Genomic DNA, 12680 nt, shown 5'->3' with positions numbered 1-12680 from the left:
TTCTTGTAGAGACATCCTTTGCAACAAGCAAGGCTTACAGGAGTAACCGAATCAGTTTCTTGGTGTAAATATCTGTCACAGGTTGAATTGTGTCCCCCCAAATACATGTGTCAACTTGGTTAAGCCATGATACCCAGTATTCTGTGGCTGTCCTCCATTTTGTGATTATAATTTTATGTTAAAGAGGATTAGGGTGGAATTGTAACACCACCTTTACCCAGGTCACATCCCTGATCCAAAGAAAAGGGAGAAAGGGAGTTTCCCTGGGGTGTGGCCTGCACCACCTTACAGTTTACAAAAGATAAAAGGAAAGGGAAGCAAGCAAAGAGTTGGGGACCTCACCAAGAAAGCAGCACCAGGAGCAAAGCGCGTCCTTTGGACACAGGGTCCCGGCGCCTGAGGAGCTCCTCGGCCAGGGAAAGATTGAAGACAAGGACCTTCCTCCAGAGCCGACAGAGAGAGCTCTGTCAGACAGGGTGTCACTACCCACTACGTACGTCTATCATGAGTCTCGGAAGGGCCAACTGCCACATACATGACATCCCTACTTTAGAACATTAAATACAATGGCAGAAAGCCCAGCTTAAAAAGTGCTCAATTCTCTTCATTTTTGTTATCTGTAGTGATTTTCACAGACAGTAATAAAATTCAACAAAAACAGTATTTTCCTTAGCCACTTACATTATACTTACTGATTTACAAAGAACTTTTTTGATTAAAAACATCTATAGTCAGCAATTAGAAATTAAAACAGAATTTTAAAAAACCATAAATTCATTTAAAAATAAACTTGTTAAAATATTTATGAAAAAACAGCTTTCAAGAAAAATTAGTAAGATGGCAATGTTTTTTGTTCCTGCAAAATTTTTCAATGTCTGACTTAACTGATGACAGCTGGATTTTAATATCTGCTTCTGCATTCAATCTTTCATGGTATGTTGTTTTGGCTGAAATATGTGAAGGAAATTCAGTCTCCTACAAATATGTAGTTGGGAAAAAGGAGAATTTTATAAGCCTTTGCAAAAGACTACAGTGAATTCTTCTTTTATACTAAAATGAAACTTTAAAAAGTGTTTTTAAGATTATTTGCAATGGGAAATAGTAAGCCATATCAATGAACTTTTTATAAACATTCCCCTATTGATGATTTCATTATCTAACATTTTACATTTACAACAATAGTAAAAACTCTACTACCCGACTATTTTGCACGTTAACAACGTACTGGCAGCAACGAACACTGGGGTGCAAGGTGAGAATAACACTGGCTGTGATGCTTAAGGTTATATGTCAACCTGACTTGGCCATGATTCTCAGTGATTTGACAGTTATGTAATAATGCAATTGGCAGTTAATGATGCAGTCATCCTCCACTTTCACCTAACCCCAATTGTGCATAATGACTTGGTCTTTGGAACCTAATCAGGTCAGTAAGTGAGGAGAGGTATACTCTGTTATATTAAAGCCCATTAATCTATCTTGCACTTTGAGTGGATCTTTTTTTTTACCCATGTGTAATTTTATAACATCATGCATTTGTCATTTAGAGAATATAGGTTTTTCTGAGTTATGGGGATCTTCCAAATGTTTCCACATTTCATAGCCCTATATATGTATGTGTGTGTGCACATGCACACGCATATAGCTTGGCTGCTAACCAAAAGGTTGGCAAGGGACCAGGCAGTGTTTTGTTTTGTTGTACGTAGGATCACTGTGAGTTGGAACTGACTTGATGGCACCTAACAACAATATTTGTTAATTTCATCACAGATCTAAACAACATTTTTAAGTAATATGAAGTTGTCAAGTTTATGGTGGTAGGCACAAATTTTCCAAAATTCTAATTTTCACTTGAAAGTTCAACTTTTATCATAGGCTACCAATACTGTCAGTTGTTTTCCTTGAAGAGACAGGCCATTTCACTTATTTTCAACAAAATGTCTGTCAAACACTGAACTCTGAATAATCATAGTTTGTCAGTCATTTTCTCAAGTAAAAATGGTGTTCTATAAAAGCGTCTAGTTCAGCTCACAACTTAAACAAGCGCTTTTCCTGGAGACAACGGTCATATTTCAGTGTGCAGCATAACTGCTTTATGCATACTTCCACTTTGGGACACAGAATATTAACTCAAGATTCAATACAATAAAAATAGTAACTTTTACTCCTTCATCAACAATACAGCCATTTCTTTTTTTTTTTTTTTAAACAAAGGGTGTATCATGATAAGGAGTCCTAGTGATGCAGTGATTAAGAGCTTGGCTGTTGTCATTGACTGAATTATGTCCTTCGAAAATATGTGTATCAATATGGCTGGGCCATGATTCCCCGTGTTGTGTGACTTTCCTAAATCCTAACCTCTACAATGTTAATGAGGGAGGATGGGCGGCAGTTGTGTTAGTGAGGCAGGACTCAATCTACAAGATTGGATTGTGTCTTGAGGCAATCTTCTGAGATATAAAAGAAGCAAGCAGAGAGACAGGGAGACCTCATACCACCAAGAAAGCAGTGCCAGGAGTACAGCGTGTCCTTTGGACCCGGGGCCCTGTGCAGAGAAGCTCTTAGTCCAGGGGAAGATTGATCAGAAGGCCGACAGAGAAAGCCTTCACCCTGGAGGTGACGCTCTGAGTTTGGACTTTTAGCCCACTTTACTGTGAAGAAATAAATTTCTCTTTGTTAAAGCCATCCACTTGTGGTATTTCTGTTATAGCAGCACTAGATGGCTAAGACAGCTGCTAACCAAAAAGTTGGCAGTTCGAATCCACCAGCTGCTGCTTGGAAACCTCATGGGGCAGTTCTACTCTGTTCCGTAGGGTTGCTATGAGTCAAAATTGACTCAAAACAACGGGTTTGGTTTTTGATCCCTCCACTGCTCACAGAAGAAAACAACAGATTCCAGAGTTAAGAATACTTATATTTCCCCCTTATTGTCCCCCTTCCCTACTGGGTCTTTGGAACGTTTTGTCTTTCTCCTTTACCTCCTCACATCGGCTTCAAGATTTTGCTAAGATAAATAAGTACTTAAAAATATCCTCATATTTATGCCTCTGCTTTGAGAGTACTTACACAGCAGTCATAGAGTTCATTCCTAGTAAAATTAATTCCTTATCCATAGGCTCCCTGGGAAATTAGTGCACTAAAATAAAAGTACCAATATATATGGATTTATATTACAGGGCAGGAATCTATATTAAAACACTATTCACAGTGGCCAAGAACTGACAACATAATAAACATCTATCTGTAGAGACCTGAGGAATGCACTCTGATACTGCTACTCTCTGGAATATTACACAGGCCATTGGGAAAAGTCACATGGGTCATTGTTCATTGAAAACTCCATTCTTGAAAAGCCAGAACTGATAAAGGCAGCTGTGTGTGTGTGTGTGCGCGCGCGTGCGCGCAAGACAGGGTTATAGGACCATAGAAAAAATTATAGAAAAACACAAAGTTAAATTAATATGGATTTCCTAGAGGAGTGGGGTATATGGAGAAGTGGCCATGATAAAGAAAAACCCACCCAAAACCAAACCCACTGCCGTCAAGTCGGTTCCGACTCACAGCAACCCTACAGGACAGAGTAGAACTGCCCCATAGAGTTTCCAAGGAGTGCCTGGCGCATTTGAACTGCCGACCTCTTGGTTAGCAGCCATAGCACTTGACCACTACGCCACCAGGGTTTCCTGATAAAGATGGTTCTTTCTTATGCGTAACTACATACTGCATATACTACATACTGCATATTGGAATGCATAACAACATGCGTCAAAGCGGTCACCATTATCTACTCGTTAGTGGTGGAAACTTGAGTAACTTACCAGAAAAAGTTATTTTCATTACCGTAAAAACAAATAAACAAACAAACAAAAAAAACCTCAAAAAAGCATTTGAATTTATATCTACTTTTTTAAAAGCTCACAGAATCATTGCATTAGACTTAGAAGAACTTTTGGGATCATCTTACTGAATCTTTTCATGTATCAAAAGTTCTCAGATTCTTCACTTATAAACAAGTAAACAAGAAATTGTGGCTCATTGCTGTGATAAACGATGTCCCTAAACCACAAAAGTGCTATGTTGCAAAGATTTTCTCCCAGTCTGTTGTGTGCATTTTAATGACGTTTCCTACCATAAAGATATTATAAATGTCTTTGTAGTGAAATGTCAGTGTTCTGTATTTTGCTTAGAAAGCCTTCATCCTGAGATTATAAAAATATTCTCCCATATTTTCCTCTAATATTTCTTTAGCTTTGCTTTTTACACTTAGATTTATAATCCATCTGGAAAGTATTTTTGAGTAGGACTTGAGGGTTTCACCTCTGTTGGACAAAGAATATCCGAAAAATATAAACAGATTCAACAACTTTAAATTTTTAATAGAAAAAGTAGGCAGAGGCCATACAAAGTAAATCCCACAAAACAAAGCACGTCTATGAAAAAGAAATTCTCAAAGCCTTTCCAGTAATCAGGAACACAAACATTTAAAGCAACAAGGAGATATAATTTCACCTTGCAAAATGGCATATTTATCAGTAAAGCCTTTCAGAGGTCAATACAGGAACATCAACAATTTAAATGACCATATTCTTCGAACCAAAAATTTCAGTTCTGGAAATTAATCCTAACCAAATGGCCACATCCACACAAAGATATGGATATGGGGATATTCTAACACTATTTGTAAACCAAAATACTGAAAACAAGCTAAATGTCAGGAATAGACAATTGGTTAATAAATTATAGTATGTCACTATGAGTCAAATTATGGGATGTTATACTTAAAAACAGCAAAATAATGAGCAAAGACGCGAAGAAAATAGCGGCAGGGGTTGAAGCGGTGGCCGAGGTGGCGGCGACGGAGCCCAAAATGGAAGAGGAGAACTGCGCGACCGGCATGGCCAGGCTCCGGGCCCCAAGGGCAACCGAGAACCGCCTACTCAGAATAAGACGAGGAAGGAGAAAAGCATGAAAAGAGGGCAATCGCTTTGAGCCATATTCCAACACAACTAAAAGATACAGAGCCTTCATTACAAACATACCGTATGATGTGAAACGGCAGTACCTTAAAGACATGGTTAAAGAAAAAGTTGGTGAGATAACATACTGGGAGCTCCTAAGCGACGCTGAAGTCAAGGGAGTGTGCTGTTGTTGAATTCAAGATGGAAGAGAGCATGAAAAAAGCTGCCGAAGTTCTTAACAGTCATAGTCTGAGTGGAAGACCACTGAAAGTCAAAGAAGATCCCGATGGCGAACATGCCGAGAGAGCAATGCAAAAGGCCGGAAGACTCGGAAGCACAGCATTTGTAGCAAATCTGGATTATAAAGTTGTTTGGAAGAGCCTGAAGGATTTAGTAAGGCTGGTGTGGTGGTCCAAGCATTCTTGAGGATAAAGATGGAAAAAGTCGTGGAATACGCACTGTTACTTTTGAACAGTCCATCGAGGCTGTGCAAGCTATATCTATGTTTAGGCTAGCTGCTGTTTGATAGACCAATGCATGTGAAAATGGATGAGAGGGCCTTACCAAAGGGAGACTTTTTCCCTCCTGAGCGTCCTCAGCAGCTGCCCCATAGACTTGGTGGTATTGGCATGGGGTTATGACCAGGAGGGCAGCCTATCGCTGCCAATCACCTGAACAAAGGCATCGCAATGGGAAACACAGGACCTGCAGGAATGGGAATGGAAGGCATAGGATTTGGAATAAATAAAACGGGAGGCATGGAGGGACCCTTTGGTAGTGGCATGGAAAACATGGGCCAATTCGGATCCGGGATGAATATGGGCAGAATAAACGAAATCCGAAGTAATGCATTGAAGAGAGGAGTTATCACGGCAAAGCAGGGAGGAGGTGGAGGTGGAGACAGCGTCCCCGGGATCGAGAGGATGGGCCCCGGCATCGACCGCATCGGGGGGTGCCGGCATGGAGCGCATGGGCGCAGGCCTGGGCCACGGCATGGATCACATGGACTCCGAGATCAACTGCATGGGCTCTGTGGAGCACATGGCCCCACTGGGCCTCGACTACATGGCCTCCAGCATCAAGTGCCTGGGCCAGAGCATGGAGCCATTGGCTCTGGTGTGGAGCGCATGGGTGCCGGCATAGGCTTTGGCCTCGAGCACATGGCCACGCCCACTGACCACGTGGGCCAGACTATTGAGCGAATGGGTTCTGGTGTGGAGCGCATAGGCCTGAGCATGAAGCACATGGTGCCCGCAGGCATAGGGGCTGGCCTGGAACGCATGGGCCCCGTGATGGATCGCACGGCCACTGGCCTAGAGTGCATGGTCCTGGAGCACCTGGGTGCCAACAACCTGGAGGCATGGGCCCTGCCACAGGCCCAGCCTTGGGCGCCGGCACCGAGCGCATGGGCTTAGCCACGCGTGGTGGTGGTGGCACCAGCTTTGACCGTGCCATTGAGATGGAACGTGGCAACTTTGGAGGAAGCTTTGCAGATTCCTTTGGTGGAGCCGGAGGCCACGCCCCTGGAGTGGCCAGGAAGGCTTGTCAGGTTATTTGTGAGAAAGCTCCCATTTGATTTTACATGGAAAATGCTGAAAGACAAATTCAACGAATGTGGCTATGTGCTGTAAGCCGACATCAAGATGGAGAATGGGAAGTCTAAGGTGTGGGGTGTGGTCAAGTTTGAGTCACCCGAGGTGGCTGAGCAGGCCTGCGGGAGGATGAATGGGATGAAGCCGAGTGGCTGAGAGACTGATGTTCGAATCGATAGAAATGCTTAAGCATTTGCCTTTTTTAAACATCGAGACCAGACCTCTGAAATTTGTATTTTTTGGTAACCATTTTAATTTGTTGGCTGGATGTATAAAGATGTTTAAAAAATTCGGTCGCTTTTTGGGGTAATTTGAATTAACTTTTTTAATGACTGGGGTTCCATTTGACTGTTTGCATTGAGACTGCAATGTGCACAATTTTTTTTGTAGTTGTGGCATCTTGTTGACATCAAATATGACTTTGATAATAAATACCAGTTCCTGAGGGGGGGGGAAGCAAAGTAGCTCTGAACATACTGACACATTGTATATGTGTACAGGATATATATGATGTACAGGATGTATTAGGTAAAAAAGAATTACATGTCACAGACAATATGTACTATACCAAAAAAACCCCATTGCCATCGAGTCGATTCTGACTCATAGCAACCCTTCAGGACAGGGTAGAACTGCCCCACAGAGTTTCCAAGGAGCAACTGGCAGATTTGAACTGCCGACCTTTAGGGTAGCAGCCATAGCACTTAACCACTATGCCACCAGGGTTTCCATATGTACTATAGGATCCCACTATTTCAGTAGAAACATATATATGTGAATTATATTTGTGCCTACACTAAAAAATATCTAGAAAGATAACTCAGTTTTTAATAAGTAATACGAGTGGAACAGGATGGAAAGGCCAATAATACCTTTATATTCATTGGTTATTAGGGAATGTTATTTTTGTAACTTAGAGAGACAAAAAAATGGAAAGGAACTAAAAAAAAAATTTTTTTTTTATCGGAGAGTTAAAAAAACTAATCATATAAAAGTTACATATTTATCTCACTTAAAGGATACTTCATCTATCTAGAAAACTGTTAGAACTGACTTTCAAAAATGGTAATGATTAAATTATATTTCTTTGGATATATTAACACCAGTGAGCCCATCTACACTAGATAGAATAGCATCACTCCAAAATTCATGTCCACCAAGAACCATAGATTGTGACATCTTAGTCATCTAGTGCCACTGTAACAGAAATACCACAAGTGGATGGCTTTAACAAAGAGAAATTTACTCTCACAGTCTAGTAGGCTACAAGCCCAACTTCAGGACATCAGCTCCAGGGGACAGCTTTCTCTGTCAGCTCTGGAGGAAGGTCCTTTTCATCAATCTTCCCCTGAAGTAGGAGCTTCTCAGCACAGGAACCTCAGGTCCAAAGGAAGCGTTCTGCTCCCAGCGCTGCCTTCTTGGTTGTATGAGGTCCCCCCATTTTTCTGCTTGCTTCTCTCTTTTATATCACAAAAGAGACTGGCTTAAGACACTATCTAATCTTGTAGATCTCATCAATACAACTGCCACTAATCCACCTCATTGCACCATAGTGAAAGGACTTACAACACATAGGGAAATAAATGTTTTTTTGGGGGGGGGGGAATAACATCAGATGACAAAATGGTAAACAATTATACAATACTGGGAATTTTGACCTAGCCAAGTTGACAGATTTTCTTTGGGGGGGGGGGGACACAATCCAATCCATGACAGTGACTTTGCTTGGCAATAGGATATTTGCAGATGTAATTAGTTAAAATCACTCTGGATTAGGGTAGGCTCTAAATCTAAGATGATTGGTGCCTTTATAAGAAGGGGAAGAGGAAAGACAGACCCAGACAGAAGGAAGACAAGTGAAGACACAGAGAACACTGAGGGAAGATGGCCGTGTGAAGACAGAGGCAAAATACTGGAGTAATGCCAGCCAAGGAATGCCAAGGACTCTCAGCAATTACCAGAAGGTAGGAGGTAGCAAGGAAAGCTCCTCCTCCTCCTAGAGCCTTCAGAAGGACAGCATGACCCTATGAACACCTTGATTTTGGATTTCTAGTCTCCAAAACTGTGACAGAACAAGTTTGTGTTGTTTTAAGCTACTCACTTTATGATAATTTGTTACAGCAGCCCTAGGAAACTAATATACCACCCCAACCTATGACATCACTGTCTCCCAGTAAATCAAACCCTTATAGGCACAATATTATATACTTTTTTTTTTTTAGAGTCCAACTTCAGGAATTGTGCTTTATATAAAAATATATATATATTTAAATTGATCAAAGGTGAAACAAACATATGCTTCAAAGATGTTTATTAGCGATTTTAAAATAAAGATCTGAACGTTTCTTTGGAGAAATTTTTCTTCAGTCTTCTTAAAAATACACGTGCATTGTTTGGCTTAAGAATTCCATTTCCTGGTAAATGTCCCTGTAGCAAGCATGGACATTCTCTCATTGTTCAAGACCTTCAAACAGGATCTTCTAGGGTCTTCTGTCTTAACAATGTTCACTTCCAAGTCAATGTTCACAAATGCCTCTGAAAGTACTTGAAGAATGCTGAGAGTAGGATATAAACATAATAGTGGAAATTTGTTAGTTATTAAGGGTTATTATTATTAGCAAGGAAGCCCTGGTGGCGCAGTGGTTAAGAGTTCAGCTGCTAACCAAAAGGTCAGCAGTTCAAATCTAACCAGCCATTCCTTGGAAACCCTATGGGGCAGTTCTACTCTCTTGCTATGAGTCTGAACTGACTTGACAGCAACAGTTTTTTTTTGTTGCTAGCAAGGGTATAAAAGCAGAACCACTGTCTGCATGTGAAACTTACTGTGCTCAAAAAAAAAAATTAAAAAATAAACCTACGACGATGGGAAGTATGTCAAAGAGACACAGGAGTTCACTGAAAGAACCCCCAATGCAAAACTGGAACAATTTGAGCAACACAAAAATAAAGTAATACTGGATTATAACCCAAGTATAAAATAAATATCCATGAGTCCACACTGGTATAAAGAAATAGATGAATGAATGAATGGGGATGAAGAAAGAAATCTCCTGTGTACAAGACTTCCAAATAATTTAGATTTCCACTTTGAAGGAGGTGGAGCCTCATTCCTCATTCTTAAGTGTGGGCTATACATACTGACTGCCTTCCTAAAAGCACAGTATGGCAAGGGGGAAAAGGAGTAACTTTACAGTGGAGAAGTCTGACAAACACTCTCTCAGCCAGGTGATCAAGGTTAACATCAACAGTGGTAAGTCATGTTAATAGAATGTACCCTTGATATGATGTGTTAAGAATGGCACTTTACCTCTGGGGTCTTCCTCCCAAAAATCTGTAACTCCAGTCTAATCATTAGAAAAATAGCAGAAAACTCCCAACTGAGGAACATTCTACTAAAGATCTGATCAGTACTCCTTAAAACTGTCAATGTCATCAAAAAACAAGAAAAATCTGAGTAATCATCATAGCCCAGAGGAAGCTAAGAAAGCATGGTGACTAAATGTATTATGACATCCTGAATGGAATGCTGGAACAGAAAAGTTATAAGAACAGTAGATAAAAACTAAGGAAATGTGGGCACAACAGTAGCTAGAGGACAGAAGAGGAGGGTTTATGCTTCCCAGGCCAAATAGGGCTGGGTGGGTAGGGAGTAAACAGAGCCTGGGTCAGGAAGTAGCAAAGGCCCACCATGACAGCATGGTGAGACCTGTCCTGTCCATGCCATGAGGCCAAAGCAGGAGCCGATGCTGGGAAAAGTCTTCGTTCAGCAATACTACATCAGTGGCAAATGCTGCCAGTTCTACACCAAATTCCTATGAACCTGGAGAACCAGATTGATAATAGAAAAAGTTTGAACTCTAAATAACCTTTCTGCAGAAGTAGAGATGCTTGGGGGCCAATCATTGAAGGTTTTTGGCTTGTTTAATATTAATAGCACATTATAAGAAGGTTCTGAAGAAAGCCTCCAAATATAGTTAATAGTAAAATAAGAACTCCCCAAGGCCTCTTCCTGACAGATCCCACTAAGAGGACTTCAAATTATTGACATTACCATTTATGAAGACATGAATTAGCAGCAGAAGATAAATCATAAAATTCATCAAATTAAAAATTTCTGCTCAAGGTGAGACCCTAATCTATCCACTGGCCAATCACAGAGGGGCTCCTACCTCCTCTCCAGAGCATCATTCCTTTGGATCTGCTACCAGAGCCTTGGTACCATTTATCCCAGAAAACAGAGGTTCTAAAATTCCGCACCTAAAGTGACTTCTAGTCATTCAACATCCGTTTTGTGTCTCTAAATTGTGTAGTGCTCTATAATGTTTAGTTTCTAAGAAAACACAATGAAGCATTTCACTTTTTTATTCAAATTCATTTAATAAAATATGCTGTTAGTCAGTCCAATGCAAAGTTTATTTCTTATCTGCCGCCAATACCACTGGTTCTCTTCATTTCTTGGCCCAACTGCCTATATGGACTTAGACTCCAACAAGTCATATCTTACCCAGTGTTCAGTCTTATGACCCCAAACTAATAAAATTATTTTCTCCAGGATTTTGGTGAGAAGCAGGCTGTATCCATGTTTTTGCTAATACCTATCCCAGATTTCAAGGAATTACCAGTTTTGCCAGGATTCAGATCTTAAGATCATCTATTTCTGCTGCTGAGTTACTAAAACCAAAGCATGCTGGAAAAATAACGTGTAATGTATGTTTTATTATAGCAACTATTTCTAATTGAACCAGTATTTAATGCCATTTCCAGTTATTTTCTTGGAGAATTTTATGTTATTACTGCTTTACCCTGAATGTTGGGAAGATGTGGTACACACTGCTTGTTCATTACAAACGTAAGTTAGCACAATAAAGTGGACGCTAAACCATCAGACACATAATGTCCCTGTGGTGCCCTTGAATGTGTAATAAGTACAATAAATGTTTTAATTATAGTTTTGTTATAAAAAAATCTGATAGGAATAATAATGCATATTACTAATTTTTAACTATCCCTACTAGCAAATCTTATGAATTGCAGACCTTCCCCATATGCAGTTATTGACTGGTTCAAGTAAAGTTATTTCCAAGTAAAATTCTCAAGTCTAATTCAATATTTCTAGTTTTTACTTTCACTGTACATTTTCAGTATCAAGGCTTATGCTTTAGTTCATCTTTGGGATTTTAGAGCACTGTATTTGGAAGAAAGTTAAGAAATATACTAAGAGAGGATGAAACAGTTAAAAGTTTTACTTTCAAGGCTATTATTGTAGGTGCTAGATTTAATCTTTCAGATTTAACTTTTTATGGATTTGCTAGTTAGTCAATAAATCCCATAGATCTGTGTAATATTTTAATTGTACAAAATCCCTTTATTACTTTATAGCCTGTAGTAGTGTGTCTGTCTGCCTTTTAAATCTTTTTTTGCAGTAAGCTTTGCTGAAATATTAGCACATTAATAAAACTATTCATAAAAAAACAACAAAGGAAATCCGAATAAACATTAACTTTAATAAAGTATTAATATTGGCTCATTAATTGTGACAAATGTATCACACTAATATAAAAAAAAAGATGTGAATAATAAAGGAAGCTGGCTGTGGGGTATATGGGAAGTAATCATATCTCTGCAATGCTTTTATAAATCTAAAACTATTGTAATAAAAAGTTTATTTTAAAAAGACTTACAGTATTTTTTTAAGTCATTAGAGTTGGCCCTCCGTGTCCGCGGGTTCCGCATCCGTGGATTCAACCAACTGCAGCAGACCAAAAACATTCAGGGGGAAAAAAAAAGTTCCAAAAAGCAAAACTTGAATTTGCCACATGCCGTGCACTACGCTGAATCCACTTGAATTAAGCGATATGTGAGCATACCCTGCTGTAGCCTCCTGCCATTTCACAGATCCTCAGCTCGTTCATTCGCTACTTGTGTTGTGTGCACCCTTTGTTTTTCATGGCTCCTAAAAAGCAAAGCGGTCAAGGCAGTCCCTCAAAGGTTAAGTGTGAGGGGGCTGAGAAGAGCGAGTGGAAGAAGTTTCAGGCTAGTAAGGGATGGCTGGCTAGCTATGTAAAGGGCTACAGCCTGAAGAACTTCAAGATCAAGGGAGAATCAGCATCACAGGCAGTATCGGAGTTTC

General features: G+C 40.0%; 1 protein-coding gene and 2 pseudogenes across 2 annotated transcripts in view; 2 read left to right on the top strand and 1 right to left on the bottom strand.

Annotated features, from left to right (window-relative positions):
• Positions 1-12680, bottom strand: part of ZNF292 (zinc finger protein 292) — a 111215-nt gene that overhangs the window by 65856 nt on the left and 32679 nt on the right. The gene's annotated exons all lie outside the window — the stretch shown is intronic.
• Positions 4728-6739, top strand: LOC104845694 (heterogeneous nuclear ribonucleoprotein M-like; annotated as a pseudogene).
• LOC111750184 (golgin subfamily A member 7-like) lies at positions 9290-10623 on the top strand (annotated as a pseudogene).

Source organism: Loxodonta africana, chromosome 1 (genome assembly GCF_030014295.1).
Source record: "Loxodonta africana isolate mLoxAfr1 chromosome 1, mLoxAfr1.hap2, whole genome shotgun sequence".
Taxonomy (NCBI): Eukaryota; Metazoa; Chordata; class Mammalia; order Proboscidea; family Elephantidae; genus Loxodonta; species Loxodonta africana.
The sequence above is the reverse complement of the archived record's forward strand: the minus strand, read 5'-3'. Positions and strand labels throughout refer to the sequence as shown.